General features: G+C 41.8%; 1 protein-coding gene across 2 annotated transcripts in view; it reads left to right on the top strand.

Annotated features, from left to right (window-relative positions):
- Positions 1–2403: 2403 nt before the first annotated feature.
- Positions 2404–23159, top strand: part of LOC139415311 (leucine-rich repeat transmembrane protein FLRT2-like) — a 117935-nt gene continuing 97179 nt past the window's right edge. Inside the window, exon 1 of one of the 2 annotated variants that reach the window (XM_071163349.1) lies at positions 2404–2756. The gene's annotated coding sequence lies outside the window, so the exon portion shown is untranslated. The remainder of the gene's footprint in view (positions 2757–23159) is intronic. The other variant, XR_011634956.1, reaches the window with a different exon arrangement.

Below are 23159 nucleotides of genomic sequence, written 5' to 3'. Positions count from 1 at the left end.
CTTAGTTAGTTTGAAAGCTCCCTCTCTCTCACCCTTCTAATCAAGATTCTGGAAGGAGATAGGTCTCCAATTACTTATATGCTAATGACCTGAGAGTAAACATACAGGGATGTTATTATTTAGGGGTGTGGGGGGGGGACATTTTAAAAGTTATTTTCCTGTTTATGTAGTGCGGATGCCTAGGGGACATGACCAGAGCCAAGTGTTAGTAAGCTGGGCGTGTCGGGACGTGTAACACCGACCTGACTCATTTGGCTGAGACAGATCAGGTGATTCACCAGAGGATTAAACTCAACCTCAAGTTCAACCTGTCAGGCTGTGACAAGGAATTAACATAGAGTACAAACTACATTAGATCAACACATAGCTAGGTACTGAAAACGGACTCAAAACTAAGTTGACACTCAAACAAAGATTTTTAGCATCAAAACTATATTCTGAGAAACATACAGTTCAAATATGGCAGCAATTAGACAAAACATGGCTTGAAAAGTAAGAAGAAACTTTAAGTGAAAAAATAAAAAGCTTTTTATAACTTGTTTTATGCCTGGCACTGTTTTTAAATGTTAGACCTCCCCTGTGCCTATCGGAATTCCAGGAGCAGCAGCATCGCCAAAGAACACAAAAACAAGCTGTTTGCTATCACCGCATTCCCATGGGATTGGACCCACCAGGGTGTGCCCATCCCGCACAAACATACACATACACACTGCACGCCACACTCACACACACTTCCATCCCGTAATGAGGTGGGAGTTTACAGTCCCAAAAGGCCTCAGAAAGGAGGCTATCTGTGCGAGCGATTAGCCAGTCCCGCTCTTGAATCAGCCACAAGAGAAAAAGGGATCAAGATTCCGGAGATGTGGGATGTGGGGCCTGCAGTGTTCATTCACACACTTCCTGTGAAGTTCCCAGAGGCTCTGAAGCAACGCTGATCTGGCAGTTCGAAGCTGAAACAGCAACAGCAGGCAGGGAGAGTAAACAAAGCCCTGAAAAAGAAACAAATAAATGCTCCAACCCCCTGTTACCAGCCCAGTAAGTTATGATTGTTTTGGAACTGATATGGGATGATGAGTTAGTTCATTTAAATTTTTTCAGAAACCAGTTTGTTCCTTTCCTAATTGGCAAGTTTTGTATGGATTTAGCCTGAAGAAAATATGACTAACACCAACAATCTCACACCTCTGTCCTCTCTCCTCAGGTGGAACGGAGGAACATAAAAGAACTATAGAAATCATCTAGTTAGACAGGAGAGGCCCCAGTTCCAACAAAGCAGGCGCCTGTCATTTCCCCCCTCGAGCATTAGACAGTAAAACACACACCTCGGCTGTTGTCTCTGTTCAAAGCACAGAGCCTGTGCAGTTTCTGAGCGAGGGGTAAATCGACAGTGGGTTCGAGTGCTAAATGCGCTTGCTAAATGCGCTCTGTCCTCATGTTCATAGCCTACAGCTCTCAATCCACCTGGGCGCTCCTCTAGCCCTGCGGCATGTCTGACTCCTGGCCCTTCTAAGGAACTGTACGTTATGGATGGCCCCCCCTTCAGTAAAATATATTTTTACCCAACCCTCCCTGCACACGCAAAAAAAGCCAATAACATGTCTACCATTTACACTCTCTTCTTGTACAGACCAGAGCCTTAGGTATGCACTTTTAGAAGCTGTTCTTCTTCATGTCAGCATTACATGGCAACGTAGCAATTTTGATTGTGCACAGGGCTGTGGGCTAGTAGGTTGTGGGTTTCGACGACCGCCTCGGACAAGAGCAGGGGGCAGAGATCTTCTTTGTAAGAGAAAAAATATACGATTCATGCATTTCGATGTAATTTCACATGAGCAGGTTGACGACTATTGGGATGAATCTTGTCCCGGAGGCAGAACTGAGCGATTTCTGCATTGTAAAAATGATCTGAGCATGCACTCTGTACAGTATAACTATAGGCATTCTTTCATTTTATTGAGTCCACAGGCACAGGGTGCACCTGATATTTCGCAACCAGCAGAGAATCAGGGATGAGGGGCAGAATTGGGCAATTTAGAAATGTAATCGATTACAAATTACATGACCCTCTACTAGACTAGATAAAAAAAATACTAAACCCTTCCCCTGACTGAAATTGGAAAAACATGGCCCTCCCCCATTTTTCTCCCAGGCCCAGTTCCAGAAATGTCAAACAGTCCCTAATTCCTCTTTTTTTTTCTCAGTGAATCTCTTGGAACTCCCCCCCATCATTCCCCTGATAACTCCCCCAGGTGCCCTCTAGTGCCCTCTGACCTCTCCATCGCCTCTGCCTCTCTGTGAGCCTGCTCTCACATTCCTCCAAGACACCCCAGCCCTGAAACACGAGACCACGGTGAGCTCATCGCCACTCTCAGGAGTTAAACAACATAACAAAAAAAGACAACCATTGTTGGATGGGTTCAAACTGGTTGTGTGTGTCGGTGTGTGAAGGTTCAGGCTGCTCAGGGGTTAAGTTACATACACTCCTCACACAAGAGGAGGAAGCGAAACGACTGCCGGCGTCCTGCTCTGTCTCTCTCTCTTTCAGCTCTTTCTCTCCTCTCTGACTGGTGCCTGTAGTTTCCTCCCGACACACGTCTGCCGCTTGCTACATGCTGCCCGACAGACACTGCGCTCTTTTAAGATAACGAGCCCTCACTACCCTGCCGTCCAGGAGCTGTCCTGGGATGCTTGTGTAACTCCGGGAGGTCGCCGCTCTCTCTCTGACCCTGATTTGACCACCAGCTGCCTCAAAAACGGTAAGAGCCCCTCTTCTAATGAGTGTCTGACAACATGTGAGAGAAAGTGAGAGAGAGAGAGAGAGAGAGAGAGAGAGCGTGAGAGACTAACAACACCCCACAGCACTTAAAGCAAAGCTCCAAACTCAAACTCCCTGGATCTTTGTGATTCAGGCTGAGATAGCTAGGAGAGCAGAGAAGACACACTTAATCGGTGCAATCATAATTAAACCAATCAGTGCGTCTGCATAAAGAGGTAGAGTTTGAGCGAAGGAAGAACGTATTCCCGAAAGGGAGCAACTTGATCTGAATACAAGGAAGCTATTTCTAAAATGTAAATGGTGCTATTAGATACAGTAGTCTATGCATTTTTAAGGCATTGGAGAAAAAAAATCCAGTTCATTGACTGTTGTACAATTTGAGCTATGTATTTTTGGCCAGTGAAACTTGTTTGTGTAGTGTTTACTACGATCATTCCCTTGTGAAACGTTTCAGAAAGATTGTAATGCGTTCAGACAGAGCAAACCTAGAATGACTTATGGTATTTTTATAGCCTGATAAAGTAGGGTATTATTCTGGGAAGCTGAGAAAGACAGGCTCTTGTGAAGATAATGGTACATCGTAAAAGCTGGTACACACTTTTGATATCTTGTTTAAATATTTTTGAATCACTTTCCAGATGAATATTATAAAATATTTGGTGAGGCGTGGCAATAATTCACTGCTACTTATCAGTGAGAGGTGTTGTTCATTTAATGGGCTTTTATCTGTTGCATTTGACAGGATATGACTGTTGTATACTCTTACGTTAAAATCAAAATGATCAAGAAAAACATTTAGACGCATTAGCCCAACCGTGGAAGAGCTCTGGTTGTGAATGAATTTAAAAAAGGATAAAAAGAGGATAGGATTTGATTTTAGATACCTTCTTTTCACACTTTGTTTGCACTGGGGGTTCTCATACAGTTTTAATTTCAGTGGAAAAAGCAGGAACTCATAAGGCCCTTGCCAAAACTGCAGTTTGTATATTGAACAATTATTGATCAAACCCCACAATATTTTTGTAATACTACCATGTACAATTGTATTATCCCTCCCTTCAAATAACACATTTCTTCAGAAACCAGAACTCTATTCACATACTATTTAATCATGATGTAACTATGACATCAGAACAACATATTGCTACTTGCTATGTGATAGGAGCATCAGGTTTGGTAGCAGGTTTGATACCACTACAAAGAACAGTTACAGGTCTCCACATAGAATACATCATACCAACCCTCCATCAGTGTCTTGAGTCATATGACTGTCGGGAAACTCAGTCATGAATCAAGCATTGTCTAGAGCAGCAACTTGGACTCAGGGCACAGCCCAGAAATACGGGTAGGGAGGCCAGGGAGAGCAGAGCATGCATGGCAAACTGAGAGCCTGGCATAAGGAACCGTACTGAGTTATAACCTACTGCCTTCGACACTCACCTTCTTCTGGGCATCAGAAAAAGGGGGAGAGAGAAATGGCCTCCCGCAGACGATAGAAAAATAGAACCAAATACCCGCGGGTAATGTAATTAGTGCTAAAGGAATGGATCATGTGTAATTGACCTAAAAAGTCTATATGTGGAAAAATATACTGTACTAGAATTTGTGAGCTAACTTTTCCTTGGAACTTGATGACAGATTCATGTAACTAAAATACAAATGTTGTGTGTCTGAATAATTGAAAAAGTATTATCCTAAAATAGTGCATAAGCATAGTACGATATATCAAATAGTTTGATTATTTACATTTTCACCATCGGCCACATTTAATTAGTTCCCCCTGGGCACATACATCAATTCAAAAGCTAGTTTTGATTTGCATTTGCTTGAGTTGTCAATTAATGTGAATTCAATGAACAAAAAATGTCACGTGTCATTGGATTTAGGTTCAAAGTTGGGTGAGAAAAAGACAAAACTCCCATATGTTGATGACTTTCTTCAAATCCAATCGGTTATCCACATTGATTTAATATCATTACATTGCATTTTTTTTGTTTGGAATGACAGTCTTTGATTCCACCAGTTTTTGCCCACTGGGTTGTTTCAAAATTGAGCCCAATACCAGATTAATAAAATATGAATTTTGTTTATTTAGACGTCAATGATTTTTATTTATTGATAGGATTATAAAAAAAAAATAAAGATGAATCTATAACACAAAAACATTATTTTATCTGATTCTAACCCACTTTCAGATGAATCACTTAAAATGGTTTAGCCTTCTCGTGATAACTGCGCTGTGTGCGTCCTCTCTTGGCTGGAGCATGGATATCCAGAGAGCAAAGTAGTTTGTGACTGACTGAATTCTGAGAGTCATTTTATTGGCTGTGAGCAGCAAGGCTGGAAGGGCCATTGTTGTTTGTTTTGGAACGTTCAGAAGGCGGCCAAGAGAGCACTCCGGAGCTCCGAGCTGCCAGCAGCCAAGGCTTCCCGGGCAGTCTCTCTCGCTCTCGCTCTCTCTCGCTCTCGCTCACAGTCTCTCGATTTTCTCCTCTGTCCAGCCACCGTGGACTCATTTAACAGGCATCACGTCTCTGACCACTGCCCACCGACTCCCCCTTCATGCCTTAGTGCCTCTTCCACTCTCAATCAGACAGTAAACCATCAGTCATTATTCATGTTGCTGTTGCAACATCTATTCCATTCCATTCCATATCATTCATCGTGGATATAGTCTGAATTCATTGAGGTTTAGTCAACAAATACATTACCACATATCCAAGATAAACTTTGTGGACCTTGTGCAAGCCTGGCAGGCAGATCTCTTATCCATGTGGCCCGTGATATGTGTGTGTGTGTGTGTGTGTGTGTATTGCTTTGGCAGTAGCCCAACAGAGGGCTGTAGGCCTGGGCAGCAGTGTGATCACCTCTCTGCCTTTTATCAGCCAGAGGGAGAAAGTACTCTCCCCTCTCCCTGCCTATCTTCCAGCAGCCAGTAATGCCAGCCAAGCCACTCACATTTTCACATGACCCACAGACCTGGCCTGGAGCAAAGCAAGGCTAAACTATCATATCCCACGACACACCTTATTTTTGATTGTCAAAAAAATTGACAGCCCTCCAGCTAAACATCTGAGAGAAAGCTTTTGACAAGCCAACTTATCTCAGGCTTAAAAATCAGGTCCACAAAACTGGTTGACTGGCTGGCCTCATTCATATTCTGTCAGAGCTGTTCAAACTTAATGAGTCAGATGTGTTTTTGCTCCGAGAATGGAGAGAAAGTGCATGTGTTTGAATAATCCACATCAAACGAGGCGCTATGTCAGGGGAGGGTTACGCATATATTTTCCTAGTTATTCCCATCCAACACCAGTAAGCAGGACAGGAGCAGCGATGAGAGGAAGAGGTATTGTTTTGATCAGGCAGTAGGAGAGGCAGCCAGGACCAGGATGTTGTTTTCCTGCATGGGGCAGCTAGGACATATGGAGGATATTAGGCTCTGTTATTTTTCTCTCTCAGCCTGACACTGCAGCCCTAGTGAAACATGACTCAGGATGAATGGGTCTTTTAGACCAGTGTCTGTACTGGGATTTTTTTTTTAAAGAAACACACGCATGAACGCACTCAGAAACGCACGCCCACACGCACACACACACAGAGAGCTATCAGATACCTCACGCTGACCCAGCTCTGCCTCTCTCCCCTACCCAATCCTTTTTTGGTGGTTTCTATTCCCATAATGTTATCCCTGATAGAAGAGAAGAAGAAAAAACATCCTTCTGTCTGAATACAGATAAACAAGACATTGACTGACTGTGGTTATCTATATTCCTAAAGTAGGCTACCATCCCGAATCGGCTAGTTGGACTCAATGAAACAAAATGCGGCCACTAGGGGGCCCACATCCATTTATTTACGAACTCAATCAGGAAAAATGGAACACACAAGGTGTAATTTCAAAAATCTCTGGTGCATCAGCAGTTTTCCATTTGTTATGTCAGTCACTCAGTTATCCCATGTCAGCAGTGCTCTGCTGTATGCAGAGGGGGTCCAGATTTAGAGGGAGGGGCCAATACGCAGAGGGGGCCTATACGCAGAAGGTGCCTATTCGCAGAAGGTGCTCCCAATCCAAATCGCTCTTAGGGCCCCACACCGGCTAGAGGCGGCACGGGTTTAGGCCCAGAAGGGCCCATATTCAGAGCCCCTTTGTTTTGATTCTGTCTGAATCGCTGCGGGTTGGACCTCCTTATTAGATTCTGTCTGCGTTTCCACTTGCGGTGCAGACAAGCCTCTGACAGCCTTTATCCAGTTACATCTGAGCCCAACAGCGCTGGGGTTCACTTTTATTCTGCCATTATGAGGGCAGAGGGCTCCTAATGCATATCGCTAATGCCACCTGGAGTTAGAGCAAACAGGGCTGACTGCCACACAGCGGGGCTCCAACGCCACAGCAACAACCCACCGTTTAAACTCAAACAAACTGCAGCCAACCAATCAGAGGGAGTGTCTCAGCCTTGGGCTGACCAGGGTGATTTTTAGCCAGTGAGAGTTATAGAGACATATTTAATGGGCTTACTCGCATCTCTCTTGGAGGGTACAGCAGATCAGGGCTGTCATTTGCTGGAATGTTCTTGTTGCTGGGATTTTTTTTGTTTGCTGCATCGCGTGATGAAGTAGTTAGACTACACATGTCAAGGTTCATCTATCCCTGTGTGTGTGTGTGTGTGCGTGTGCGTGTGCGTGTGCGTGTGTGTGTGTGTGTGTGTGTGTGTGTGTGTGTCTACGTCTGTGTGTATGTTCAGTCAGACAGTACAGAGACCTGTAGTTCTGAAATCTGTATCGTGTCCATTAATTCAGCTCATTCGAGGTGGGATCGGATGGCCTTCCCAGAATCCCCCAGGGACCCCGGCGTTTCTCTTTGAGGGTGCCTCGTCGTCCCCACATGATACAGGATTCAATTTCAAACCCCTCAGCATATCGCCCAGCAATTGCTTTCTACTGCAATTTATTATGGCACATTAAAAGATTCCAAGAAGTGAGTGAGTTTGTGTTGGCACTAAAACAATGGTGGTCAGTTACTTCTCCTTCACACTCAGCATAGCTAGAAGAGTCACCCTTTTTTGTTTCTGCTGAGCTCTAGCTGTTGCAACATCAAGCCCCTAAAAAAAATCTGTCTGTTGCCACTTTTCCATAACAATATCAAAGAAGAGGAGATGGCTGTGGGCCCATTGGTTGACCTGGTCTCCTGGGGCATATAGGCTTACCGGCTCAGAATATGCACTGAGCAGCATCAAAGCCCAGAGCGCTAAGGCTGATAGCTTGTGGTGACATTGCACTGTGGGACTGAGGCAGTCTCGGCCACCATTACACGTATGCCCTGGATCAGCCAGTTAGAATCAATTTTCCACCCAAGATGTCTCCCTGCCTCCCACATGTTGTTGAAGCATATGGCCCATTGAAGCGAGAGGAAAGACAGACAGAGGGAAAAATAAGTCCAGTGGCACTGCTGAAAAAATACAGACTGACACTAGCCTACAGGAAAAGTGCACTAAACTGAAGAAAAAAAACGATTCAAAAAGGCAAGAAACAGAAGCAGTTTTTACTAAAAACATTTAGAGCAAAAAAAGGTGAATTCCTACTGGATTAAAACTTAAAGTTTTGTGTAAAGCCACATCATGATCTACTAAACCCTTCTCTCATCTCCATACAACCACATAGGCTGTGCATTTCAACACTACTTCTGTTGTAGCTATATTCAGAACATAGGACTGTATCAATTCAAGATTTCTCATCGGTAGGTCTTTGCAGGTCGACATGACATTCCTGGGCGCGTCTGTTTTGTGCTGCGCTATTTCAAATGCACTCATGAGTGGAATTTGTTTGGCTTCACTTGAATGTTGCAAGTCAAATGCCATGGAATAGACTGCCTTTAAAACATGCTCATCCTGGGTGTGGTACGTCAATGAAAATAAATGTGACTTTGTGTGTGTGTGTGCGCATCTCTGTAATATGGCTTGGGTTTGTGGATGCGCTACCGCGTATGTGCATGCTGATGTGCCTACATGTGCACGTGTGTGTGTGTGTGTGTGTGTGTGTCTTGACATCTATATGTAAAAGCCCATTACGCAGGGGAATATGTCTATACATGGAGACAATAGGGGTCAAGTGTTCTCCTTTTACACAGAGCAAACGCTCACTCAGGGAGAGGAGATGAAGTGTTGGCCCTGAGAAAATAGTCCCCCAGTGTCTACTGTCTATATAGGCTAAATACCAAACCTGTCACTGGAACCAGATTAGAAAATGATGAAGCTTGAAACGCCCGTTGAATAAATGTATAAGGCATTTTTGTCGATATTCTTCAAGAATCAATCAATTAAATTATCGAAACATTTGCCTTTGACCATCCCCCTTTGTCATTTTTTTAACTCCCTTATATAAAAAACAGTATCTCTAGAATTGTAAAAGTATTAGGATGATAGGAACATTTTACTGTAGATATACAGTACCTGCCTGTACATTAATGTACTTGATTAATAAACAATAAAAGGAGTTAAGCAATCTAGACACACTACACAGAGAGACGTCTGAATCCAAATTAGACTGAAACTCCACATACTATATGAAACAAATATAGTTGACATTTCCCTTATAACTAAGGAAATACAACATCAAAAAAAGCATTTACAAAAGTATCTAGCCCTTAACTAAGGACAAAGGTGTTATTTTTTTAAATCCTTGAACATGAAACAGATTATGAGGTTTGGACGTTATTCAACAAACACACCGCTAATTACTCCATCAATTAAAATCATTAGCGTTTTTGACACTACACATTTAAGTGCTCATTACTCGTGCTTTAGGTTAGCATGAACAAATGTACCAGTACACTGGAGTATGCATGGTAGTGTGTTTTTCTTCTCCGACGCATCCAACACCACCACAGTTTTTCTCTGCAGATGTTCACAGCCAAAAAAGAAGAAGCCATATCAACAACCTGAACATTCTCCTGCTGTCACAACAGAAATCTCCATAATGAGATATAATAAGCTTTAGGGTTTTGGCCGAGTACGCCACGTATTTTTCTGTTACAGACTCGCATTAACTCTCTCCATCTGCTAACACTCGTAGAGTACAGCGAGCAGCTCGGTTTTCCTTCCATTCTCCGATGTTCTACCATGGCCTGGTGGAGAGTAGGGAGAGTTATGTGGCTGTTGTTGAGTTGTGCTGAGTTAGAGCTCCGGAGTGAGCGGCCTTGGACCCTGTTCCGTTGGAAGACTATCAGAGTGCACAGTCATTAGAAATCCCTCATTTTCACTCCACAGTGTAAAAGCCAGAGTGGCATCCGCCTCAATAAGCCCAGCAAAAAGAATCGCCTCCATTGGAGGAAATTGGCTGTGGGTAAAGAGGGAGAGTTTGAGGGTGAAGTTATTCTTTGGTATTTATCGGCTCTGGCTGGCTCGGTAAACAACGCTAGGGAAGAATCAAGTCAGGCTTTTTCCCCCAGTAAGTACTATGAGTATTAAGGATGTGACAAGTAGCTTTTATAAAATCCCTTAATGACCACAGAAAGGATCCCTGTTGAAATGTATATTTTCATTCATCAGGCCCTATGCTATGGCACTATTCTATAAGCCTACTGTGTATCCTCGACTGAGGCCATACTTTACTATGCAATTTACTGTAAACGGCTGAATGACAGCTATATCAAACTAATTGTTGTGTTGTTTTAAAAGCTAATTTTCTAGTGACAGGAAATGCTTTTATTTATTTTTTGATTATTATTTTTTTTTTTACAACTTCTTTATCTGGTAAGAAAACAGGTGTTGTTTGCATTCAGAATGTATCTTCTCTGAAACCAGAGAAAACACTGCTGATTGATCTCAGTTAAATGAATTCCCGTTCACCTGATACTAATCCAGTAGATGATTTCATGGTCTTCCCGAGGGCGTTTTTCACAAAAGAGCGTATTCTCAATCAACATGCCTAGAGACACTGATCAACTCGTGACACAGAAGGTCAATTATGTGCTTTAAACCTTAATAGACCAATGAACTACTTGTGAAAGGGAACCTGATCCTAGATCTATCAACTTCTCGGTGTAGAATTACTGTATTATGTTAGCTTCAACAGAGCCAATACTATAGGCTCTCATTGTTGAGTTAAACTGAACAAGTGAGTAATGGAGCAGTTGGCCTTTGTTCTACTTGGGGGGGGGGTGACAGAGGAGGGAGGGAGGGTAGGGGTAGATGTTTGGCTACGCAGAGCAGGAAAAAAAACGCTGCTGCATTGACAAGAGCGAAAGGGTGTAATTGCTGCCTGGGAAGGGGAAGTGTGAGAGAGGGAGAGCAAGGAATTACCTGACACTCGGTGTGTGTGTGTGTGTGCCTGACACTAGGCTGTTTGTAATTAAATGCTGTCAGTGGGCCGGATAGGTCGGAGTGCGTTGTGAGATTAGTAGGCTCAACTGGGCACGCTCAGTGGCGGTTCTGTTTGCTCTACCTCACCCTGTCTTGTATCCAGTGTAGAAGCCAAGAAAAACTCCAGCAAGATAAGTGACAGGTCTCTCCTCCTCCCTATCACCATTGTGATCTCTCTCTCCCCCCACCTCTCCCTATTCTTGGCATAGTTCAACTTGGATTCCTCTCTGTAAGAGTAATAACAATGACTTTCTGACTGTGTTACTGAAGTGCTCTGATGAATGCTGGGGAGTTGAAAGCACTACTTTCTCTGACACCTGTAGACAGTGGTGTGTGTGTGTGTGTGTGTGTGTGTGTGTGTGTGTGTGTGTGTGTCTGTGTGTGTGTGTGTGTGCGTGCAAGTGTGTGTCTTAGCACTCATCTGTGTCTGTGTCTGTACGCGTGCATGTGAATGAGTGATTACCTGTGTGCACGCATGCGTGCCTGCGTTTGTGAGCTTATGACCCATACCCAAACTGACACAATTCAGTTGGCCATTCTTCCTTTTCACGTAATCTCGTTCCTCTACTGGTCGGATGAGCATAGGGTTTCATAACGCAAGATGGAAGAGAGCCTGTCTCTTGTCAGAGATAGCACTCACCTGAAACAATGTTTCAGGTGACAATAAAACAGGTTTAATTGAGTTACTTTTCCCTCAACTTCTTTCTCTTAGTTTCTAGCAAGTCAAGCTAGTTCACACAGAGCAGCTAATGATAGCTAACTAATTAAAAGCTAGGCTAGGTTGAAGATGGTGTAGCTACACCTCATAAACAAATGTCATGACCATCACAAGAAACTTTTCCGAATTAAAACGTGAGGCTACAGTCATATAATATAATTGGCTTTAACATCCAATGTTGTACGCAACGGACTGCAAATTTGGGATGTGAATGGGGCGTTACATTCTTGCATGCGTGTGTATGTGCAGACAGCATAAATGGCTCCATTTATAAGCTATTCTTGTTAGCCAATCAGTTGAACTGGACCGAAGCCAACGCTCAAGTCCTGAGGTGGGTTTTCTAACACAACCCCTGTGCCACACGACAGTTACCGTTCCCCCAACAAAGTCCAGACATGCACAGATAGCTAGAGAGGAATGTGCTAACACTCTCCTTCCAAAAGATACATTTAAGAGGACATTGTTTGAACCTACATCTCTCTGGCAAACTGCCTCCCCCACAAAATATCTCTAAAACACTTCCATGTGCACATCTAGAGCATTCCCCTGTTCTGACTACCAATCCCAGGCTTTTCACCTCAGTCACTGGACGCCCAGGAGAAAACAGATACTCATGAGAAATACCTGCTCACTGTAATTGGGGGAAAGGGGGATATATTCAACTGACATGTGTCTTCAGTGGGTTAACTGCCTCGCTCAGGGCAGAACTACAGATTTGTACCTTGTCAACTCAGGGATTGATTCGATCCAGCAACCTTTCGGTTCCTGGCCCAACACTCCTACCTGCCATAACAGTTTCGAATAACGCCGGGGGAATTTTTGACATGCCTCACACGTGTTGACTATTGTTTTCGATTTCTCAGGGAAACAGAGCCAAGGTTGTTTTATTACAGTCATAATCTCACACTGCAGACATATCCGTGTGTTAACAGTTGTTGGGCAGGACAGACCTCGATGTCAAATAAAAGTGTCGGATCTAAGGTCGTGGGGAGAACAAAGGGGTTCACTGTTTGTGGGAATACCACTTCACCGTTTCGCGGACGCAAACCTACCGACCTGCGGTTTAAATGAGTTTGTCTTTGCCCTTTTTTTCAGTTTGTTTTCCTCGTGCCTGCTGTTAATGTGAATATGGTCACGCTAAAGCCACCCTAAACCACCACATTAATCACAACAACAGTCTCAACAAGTAGTTCGGCATGACAAATGTGTGTGTGGGCAGTGTGTGCACACGCACAGCAGGGAGCACATGGCGCTTAGTATATGCACTACACACATCAAGATTGTGTTTAATCAGAACCAGGCTTGCTTGCTGTATGTGGCGAAACATTGCATAGAACACGTGGGTTGAATGGCACGTCCATACAACAAAATCTGATTCTGTTCTCAGGGTTCTAAGAACGTTTTTATTTTCTTTCTGACAGGTCACAATAGTACACAGTACTAGCAGTAAATACACCACGCAGAACAAGGATGCTGCTGCATCTAAATATAACACAACATAGTCTCCGCTCCTTTTGGTGTACAAGAACATGGAATTGATGCATGAATTTCTTAGCATCATACTCCTAAATATATGATTCAATAGGGAAATCAATGCATTTCAAGGCACAAACTAGAAACATCGGTTTAGAAAGTGAAAAATCCATTGACGAATGTCAATATGCAGAAATTGCTCCACAATTTCCTGTTTGCTAAAATTCGAATAGTTTGCCTAATTTCAGTTTGTGACAAAACAAGCAGACGTGTAGAGAATCATTGTATAATCTAAAACAAAAATATTGTATTTCCAGCTGTTTGAAGCTGGTGTACAAAACGGAAGAACGGAAAGCATAGAAATAGCGAAAACATAGAACAAATCACCCGCTTCTTAGACTTGCTTTCAATGAGAATGACCGATATAGAACTCAAAGTTCTATGTCAATTTGGTCTGGTTGTCCAAAAAAGTTACATATTGCAGCTTTAAGTTGGCAAAGAAAATGAAATGTGACAAAGCTAAAGAGTTCAGTCTTGCTTCAGACAGATGGAAAATCTAACTAATGGAACTGCCCCCATGGGCAAAACCACATAACATTCATATCAAAGCCAATACATCTACCACATGAATTTCTAACCATGCAATCAGGGCCTTTGGCAAGTCAATGAATACTGTTGATCAGCCAGACGATAAGGGGAACCAACAGTGCACTGGAACTTTGTATGAAAGCAATGTTCTTATGAGTTATAAGACTGTTGATATCAGACCTTAGTTATAGGAATATTGTCCTATCGCAAATCTCGGCAATTTAATCTAGGAGCAACAAATCAAACCCATGACTGGAAGAAAAAAAGGGAGAGAGTTTAAACCTCCAAAGAGTTGACAGTCCGTATCATTGACAAGATTACATTGAGTATCTGAGAGGAAAATCAGTACGTTGTTGCTTTGTGTTTACCTTAACCCTACACAACTGTAACAACATACTAATGGTATTATCATTGCTGCCACTGCATTGCAACGTTCCTTGTGTTGCTTAGTCTTCGATCATCTCTTATTGCACTTTCATGAACATATTTCACTTCGTTGAAGTCCATTAGACCATGATTTCCATTAACCCTTAATGGTGACCAGTTGTCCAGACGTCTTCCACTTCCTCAGTAAAGTGTTGTTTTGGGCAGTGGCCCTTAAAAATAACTAATGAAACTAAAACTATGATCACTCAATTTATCTTAATGCAATCGGACAGGTTTACACACTGTTTTTTACTTACCTGGAACAAGGAAATGAATCTGGAGTTTTGCATTATGAACGGCGAGAGAGAGAATGGACCGGAGGTCCCGAGTAATACAAAATGAAGTCCTGAATTATATAGCGGGACTCCAGCTACTGAACTTTGCTACAATACCATTTTTAATTTATTTTGTCATTTTTTTTGAGTGGCCTGAGAGTCACCGCTGACTGACTCCCGGAAGAATAGAGCGAGGTGATTCTGGCCCGCTCCCTGCAAAGCTGAGAGGAGAGATATTAGCCATATGTGATTAATTTACAGCGCTATGCTTCAATTAATCTGCGCAGGGTGGCAGGCGCCAGGGTTGGGCCCTGTTCCACCTGCGAGAGAGGGAGAGTGAGAGATGAGAAATGGGAGATGAGAGAAAGAGAGAGGTGGGTGTAGAGAGAAAGAGAGTTAAGAGTTATTTTTTGGGGCACCGCAGCCCTGTGAAGGATGAGGGACGAAAGGGGATCCTTTTAATCGATAGATCTTACATAATCACTCACACAAACCCCATTCCCTCCTCTCCCTACTCCTCTTCAGTTACTCTCCATCTCTCACTCTGCCCTCTTCCTCTCCCTCTTTCCCTCTGGAAAGAGTACACTAATACAGAAATATAATAACAGAAGGTCACACTTTATTTGGATAGTCCGGATTCACACTATCTGCTGATAAACAGCTGAGGTTATGTTTAGAATACGTTTTAGGGTTTGGAGGGTTCATTTTAGGGTTTGGATAAGGGTTAGGGCTAGAGCTAAGGTTAGTAGATAGTTAGTTGAAATGTTACTGATTGTCTGTAGCTAGTCTGTAGGATATCTACTATCCCAAAATCTACAATCCCCCAAAAAGTGTTACCTAATATAAACCTGGAAGAGGGAAGCACATGTTCGGAAGGCGCTGTGTGATTCACCAGCCTCGTCTCAACAGCAACTGGGTAGTGTAGTGCTTCTAATCTTCTGATGTTAGAGATCCATAGGAGACCGCCTGAGGATGTTTGCGATACTATTTTCAAATGGGAAGACTCTCACTGTGGCAGTAAGTGAAAGCTAAGGGGTAGAAAATGGTAAATGCGAAAACCACAGTGACCAGATGGTACAGATTGGTATGTGAGGGCTATTGCCTTAGCGAAAGCTATATGGGGTAAATATTTTATTTGCACATCTCGGTAATCTTGTTCAGTAGGGAGTTGGGAGAAGGCGGTAAAGGTCTCGCGAACAAAGAATTAGATATTACATATCATTAACTCATCTAGGAAATAGCAGCTACTAAACAAGTTCTAGGGAGGTAAACGTATAGAATATAACTATCCGAATTTCACAAATACTGTGGATGCACTATGAGATTTAAAACAAATATTCTCATCCAATGCCCCACATTTTTAGCAAAAAATTATTAATAAATAAACAATAAATAAATGTTGGAGTCTTGCCTGTTTTACTTGTTATTTTGGCATTAATACGTGTCAAATATCAGTTTGCAAACAATGTAAATATATATCATTGAGTTAATAAAGCCGCATACAAACATGATCTCGTTTATGTTTTCTTGAGTAAGCCAGCTCAGTGCTTTCTGTGGTGGTGCAGTTGGCCGTGAATGGCTCACTCATGGGGAAACTACGTCACCGCAAAGTCTAAGGGGAGACTTCAAAAATTCAAGCTCTTTGGGTGCTGACATAGCGATTCATTAGAAGTGCCCATCCAAGAAGGCTCAAGGTCATTGGCCACAGATAAAATGGTGTCAAATCACGTTATATGTACAGTAGCTTTGATTGGACTGATCATGTCAACATCATACTTTCAAAATCTTAGCTAGCAATCATCATTTTGAATCAAGTCACTAGCAAATCTTTGTCATATGAAGAGAAATTATTGATAAATTGTATTGGTGCTCATCGGCCATTGGACATAAACATTACACAACAATTTGAAATCGCAAATTCAACAATGAGTGGTTTGGAAGGAAGTGAGCACAGCACAAGGTAAGTTCAAAAATGTATTGTATGCTGCTGCCTAAATGATGTAATATGCCAGGGAGATATGTGTACTGCAGCTAAGAAAGTATTACGAAGTGTATGTTGGGTAGTAAGATGTTAGTAGACCACATGCCCCACGCTAATAATTTGGTCCATTTTACCGCTCTTAATTTTTCCTACTGTTCTGACTTGGTGGTGCACGTGCACATGTAGCCTATAGCCTGTTTTAGAGAAATGTAATCATCGAATATTGTAAGAGCTTTCATTGTCTGCTCATATGACCCTGTTATTTATCCTACGGTTCTGACTTGGTGTACAGGGAGAATACTGTCACTGTACATTTCAAAATAGTTATATTGACAACGTCCGTCTTAGCTCGCTCATTAATGTCTTAATCAAAACTACGGATTGCCCCTCATCCGCTCGTCGTCCCCTTATGTCAATTGTCAGTAGAAATCACATTTGTTTCAACAAGTCAGCCATATCAGCTATATTTTTTTTTAAAAAGGTAGTAAATGAGGCGGAATGAACTGTTTCGCTGCCAGCCAGGTGTAGCAGTGGTAAAGTGTTGGGACAGCTTTATGTAGGCCCTAACAGTTTGTGGTCACCGTTTGTCACCGTTACAGTGCAATTCATGTATTGTTAAGTGTTGTGTAGTGGCTTTGCTGGAATGCATACATTTTTTTATTATTATTATTATACATTATTTTCACCACCAAGATGTAAATCACCACTGTTCTAATCAAAAGAAAATATGTAATCTGCAAAAAAGAATTTGCATCCCAATATTACACTTTATATACATAACGAAATACTGGACTTTCAGCGACTTCATATAAATTGTTAATTCATTATGAAATTATGACATATTAATAATATTCCACCCATGAGGGCATTAGGTAATTTGACTGCAGGAGAGGGCTACCCAAAGTCCTGTATTGTTGGAGGGAAGATTTAGATTGCGAAGAACAATAAGAAGCCCCACAATGCAGCCCCCATACTGTATCCTGAGAAATGTACTTTATCTTTTCAATCAGTCTTAGAACAGTTACAACCCTACGCAAGCGAATTAGCACATTCAAAATCGGGCAACTAATCCACTGTTACTGGGTCATGCTGAGTAGAAAACCCAAGACACAGAAGACTAGAACTATAATTAGGATGTGCACACAGACACACGTGCACACGCATGCACACACACGCACACACTCCATGCTACAGACATCCTCTGGGGATACTCTCGGGAGATAAGCAAGCAGTGATTTTGGCCATACAAATGAAATCACTAGTTTAATTGATGTCGCAGGGTCTTTCTCCACCCTCCTCTAATTAGGAGTCAATGCAATAATGAATGAACTCATCACGAGAATGCAAACACATTGAAATCTAAATATGGAGAACAGACCTGGGTTCAAATACATGAGTATTTAAGTATTTGTCTATTAAATATTTTCAAATGATGTGGTGCCAAATCAATCATTTTTTATTTGAAGTATTTGAATGCATTTCCAAATAATTTCCTATAAATAGCCTACTTTTTGACTTGTACTTGTTTCTAAATGCATGGGAGTGTTTAAATATATGAATATTTGGACATTAAAATATACCTGTCTGCATGTTTTCAAATACCTTTAAATACTTTCATAGGGTATTTCCAAATACATTGCAATATTGAAGTAATGTCATTTGTTTTATATATATCCAAATACTTACTTTGAAATCTATGTGAAGTGAAAGTAAATAAAATCATTGAAATAGTTTGAACACAGGTCTAATGGGGAAATGTATTAATATAGAGGTAAACTCTGGCTTGGGAATTAGTGAATAAATCTTTGGACAGGTAAGGCAATCCAAAAATAAACACTATTTGTCAAAGATACGTTCTATTTCGAGACTATAGCCTATCTTATTTGACCATGCCAGGGCAACTGGCTTTTTGGGTCCAGAGTTTTTTTTGTGGTCAGATCACAAAGCAGGGAAATTGTTCAAGGTTGATGTCGAAATTATACTAGGGGAAATAGTGAGTGCGATTCCTATCAAGTAGGCTTGGGTTTTGATAGGGCACTAAGGGGATGCAGGATAGTTGGAATCCCATGGATGAGGATCAGAAGGTTGCGTTTTCAATCCCAGTCGTGGACACATTTCTTTTAACCCTATCCCAAACCGTAACCCTTACGTTAACCATTCGGAAGGAGTGGCTAAACTTAACCTTTATCTTAAAAAGTTGACCTTTGTAGAAATGGAATGATACAAAGCAGAAGAAGTCAACTCAGGGTGTCAAAAACACTTCAAAATTCGACATTTGGAGAATGTGGCTGAACGTTTAATTCTGCAGTGAGACTGTGAGAACTTGTTGGACAAAGACAGGAACAACTCCTGGCCCTATGAGAGCTGAGCCATATGATGTCAGCAGATCATTCAGGCAGTAGTAGCCAGCTATGTGTCCATCATGCAGACATACTGAGAGGTGAGGTCTGGACAACAGCAGGCAGGCAGAGACTCAGAGAGAGAGCTATAGCCTGGGAGGTACGCGCTAGCTCAAATCCACATCCAGGCTATGAACAGCTAGACTAAGACTTCCTCTCCATTCAGCTCAGGAGGGGAAATTCACCCCAGATGTGACTTCAAACAGAAAGAAATCCGGAGGGATTGGAGGTGGGATAAGCCCCATCCTTTGCGTGACCCAAAGACCTGTTCCTGGCATCGCTCTTTCTCTCTCTTCATCTTTCTTTCTATATCATTCTCTCTGTCAATCTGTTTATTCTCTATCTCTAGAGAATATCTATTTCTCTCCCTGTCGTTCCGTTTCACTCTCTCTCTCTCTCTCTCTCCCTCTGTCTGTCTGTCTACCCACACTCTCCCTCCCTTTCTGCCCTCTCTCTTTCCCCTCTCTCTGCAGTAGGCTACTACAGGGACCAGCTTGTTATCAGTCAGTCTGTTTCTCCGGTGTGACATTATCACAGGGAAGCCTTCAATAAGGGTCTACGGCTACCATTTATACTCCCCCATAATTCACATCATGTCCATGTGAGAGCTGAGCTCCTGATGAATTGACTACCAGGTTGTTTGAGCCCTGCCTCCTCCTTCCTCCCGCCCAACAGTTTGACAAGCAGCTTTATTCTCTTAAAAGGAACTGTAAGCTTTACAGGTTTCTCTTTATTTCATTTAATGGAGTGCCTATATAACACCTGCAGTACATCGACGGAAACACAGTCAACAACTGATATGGCGGTTGACTGTTGAAAATGGGGCTTTTTCTTTGGTGGGAGTTGTGCCGTAAAAATGTAACAATGGTAGATTTATAATTGACATGCATAAAAATGATGAAGGAAAAATGTAATTCATCAACTGTAAGCTTAGAAACAGTGTCCGGCGTTTCTCCCAGTGTTGAGATTATAACGTGTGGTCAACATGACCCACAACCCAGTTAGGCTCTATGCTATTCTGTCACTGAGAGATGCACAGTGGTATGGAAGACAATTCCTGAGAGGAGTGTGTAAAGATGAAGGAGGAGACCTGAGGGGGATGACGTTTTGTCACAAAGTTAGTTTCTCTGCCTAGTATGGTAAATATTCTCCATCTGCTGCATTGTTTGTCTTAAATCTTCTGCATTTCAAATGGAACAGAAACCTTCAGTCGAATATCAGGACGTTTGCGGTTAGGTTCTGTTGACACGCTGCTTGATATTAGTACCTGTGTAAGGGTCACAGTCTGGTACACAAAGTGACGGGAATTGAAAGTATCAAAGTTAAACAGAATTGAAACACAATATCAGCAGGTCTAGCAGGTTCAGTTAGTCAATGATGATTCGCCTATAAAGAACAATAAAAGGATGTGTGGGGGGGTTCACTGGACCTCCTCCATCTGTCTTCAAGAACTAAAAGCTGCCAAGAGGAATGGAAATACTTTAGGTTTAGGAGATTTCCCCAGATTAGAGATGTTTTACTTGTTTTCTCCCTGTGAAGGGTACTTGTCTTGCATTGGAAATTGAAATTACGATCTGTCAAAAATTCAACTTCGAAAGTAATAATGATTGGACCACCACACTGCAACAATAAATCCTACTCATCAAACCCACACAAATTAAACAGGCCTATTTAAGGGATCAGTGGCAGCTAGTAGACCGGCGACGACGACCGCAGAGCGCCACCCGAACAGGAAGGGGAGCCACCTTCGGTGATATTCGTGACACTGTCAGCTCTGCAAAAAATACCAAAATTGGTTAAAGAAAATTGTGATAAATAAAAAAGTTTGCCAGTTTAATTAAGGACCAAAAATTGACAGCTGTGCCATACAGATTGCAAAATAGTTGGGAAGAGATTTACGATGTACCTATTCCGTGGCACATGGCTTATGAACTGACACACAAAATGACTCCGGATTCAAAACTTCAAGTTTTTCAATTTAAGTCATCATACAAAACTCTTGCAACCAATAACAAAAATATATATATCCCCCATATATAACATCTACAACCATCCCAACTCTGCAGATGTTGCTTAAAAGAGACAGAATCATTAGATCATTTGTTTTGCTACTGTCCATGTGTAGCTTGTTTTTGGTCGCAGGTTCAGGAATGGCTGAAGAATTGCAACATTCAAATGGAGTTAACTCTGCCAATAGCACTGCTGGGTGATCTAAAAAGTCAATCAATCAATAATATACTCTAATAATACTCTTAGCAAAAATGTTTATCTTTCATTTATAATCTGGAAAACCTATGAGAATAGAAAGATTCAAAACTTTTGTGAAACATCACAGCACAGTGAAAAAAGATATGGCAAATAGAAATCACAACTGGATGGTCTTCAGAGATAGATGGGAGGGGTTGAGGATAGCTGAAGGACTGAAAACAAACATAAGTTAACTAATGTAAAATATACTGTGTCCATAAAATGTATATAGTATATATAAGATTGAAGTAGAAACCTACTGTAAGTGCTGTTGTCCATTAGTTTACTCCAATTAGGGTAGGGATGGTAGGGTTAGAGGAAAACATATAAATACATACACTACTGTTCAAAGGTTTGGGGCCACTTAGAAATGACCTTGTTTTTTGAAAGAAATGCTATATTTTGTCCCTTAACATAACATCAAATTGATCAGACATTGTTAATGTTGTAAATGACTGTTATAGCTGGAAACGGCTGATTTTTCATGAAATATCTACATAGGCGTACAGAGGCCCATTATCAGCAAACATCACTCCTGTGTTCAAATGGCACGTTGTGTTAGCTAATCCATGTTTATCAATTTTAAAGGCAAATTGATCATTATGAAACCATTTTGCAATTATGTTAGCACAGCTGAAAACATTTGGGCTGATTAAAGAAGCAATAAAGCTGGCCTACTTTTGATTAGTTGAGTATCTGGAGCATCAGCATTTGTGGGTTCGATTACAGAATCAAAATGGCCAGAAACAAATAACTTTCTTGAGAAATGAAGGCTATTCCATGCGAGAAATTGCCAAGAAACTGAAGCTCTCGTACAACGCTGTGTACTACTCCCTTCACAGAAAGGCGCAAACTGGCTCTATCCAGAATAGAGAGAGGAGTGGGAGCGCCCGGAGCACAACTGAGCAAGAAGACAAGTACATTAGAGTGTCTAGTTTGAGAAACAGACGCCTCACAAGTCCTCAACTGGCAGCTTCATTAAAAAGTACCCGCAAACCACCAGTCTCAACATCAACAGTGAAGAGGCGACTCCTGTATGCTGGCCTTCTAGACAGACTTGCAAAGAAAAAACCTTCTCAGACTGGCCAATAAAAATAAAAGATTAAGATGGGCAAAAGAACACAGACACTGGACAGAGGAACTCTGCCTAGAAGGCCAGCATCCCGGAGTCGCCTATTCACTGTTGATGTTGAGACTGGTGTTTTGTGGGTACTATTTAATGAAGCTGCCAGTTGAGGACTTGTGTGGCATCTGTTTCTCAAACTAGTCACTCTAATGTACTTGTCCTCTTGCTCAGCTGTGCACCATGGTCTCCCACTCCTCTTTCTATTCTGGTTAGGCCAGTTTGTGCTGTTCTATTAAGGGAGCAGTACACGGTAGTGTGTATATATATATATATATTATTTTAAATATATATATATATGGGGGATTGGAAATGATGCAGACAATGACATTGATAGAGGCCAAAATCTATTTGCAATATTAAAGCTGATCCACGCCTTAATACACACAGATGGGCATGGTAGCTCAAAAGTAGCTAAAAGTAAACTGGTATTAACACTGGCATACACACACATACATTAAACATTATATCAAACAACTGTAAAAACTTTTCTTGACTTTAGAGAAATATTTTACAACTCCATCATGCCAATTTCCATCCACTGGAATTATGCTGCAAAACATGCAAATTAAAATGGTCTATTTTCCCCTGCATTCTTCATGTCTAATATATAATTCATGCTGTGTACAGTTGTGTGATTTATGGATAAATAACATTTTGTGGACAGGACATGGCAAAGCAGTCCATCTTTGGGATGTTGCTGACAAAATGAAACATGAAAGGCAGAATGAATCTCACAAAATTGTCTCATGCAGAGTCGATAATACAGAAAACCAATGGAATCGCCATCTGCTGG

Source organism: Oncorhynchus clarkii, chromosome 8, assembly GCF_045791955.1.
Source record: "Oncorhynchus clarkii lewisi isolate Uvic-CL-2024 chromosome 8, UVic_Ocla_1.0, whole genome shotgun sequence".
NCBI lineage: Eukaryota > Metazoa > Chordata > Actinopteri > Salmoniformes > Salmonidae > Oncorhynchus > Oncorhynchus clarkii.
The sequence above is the reverse complement of the archived record's forward strand: the minus strand, read 5'-3'. Positions and strand labels throughout refer to the sequence as shown.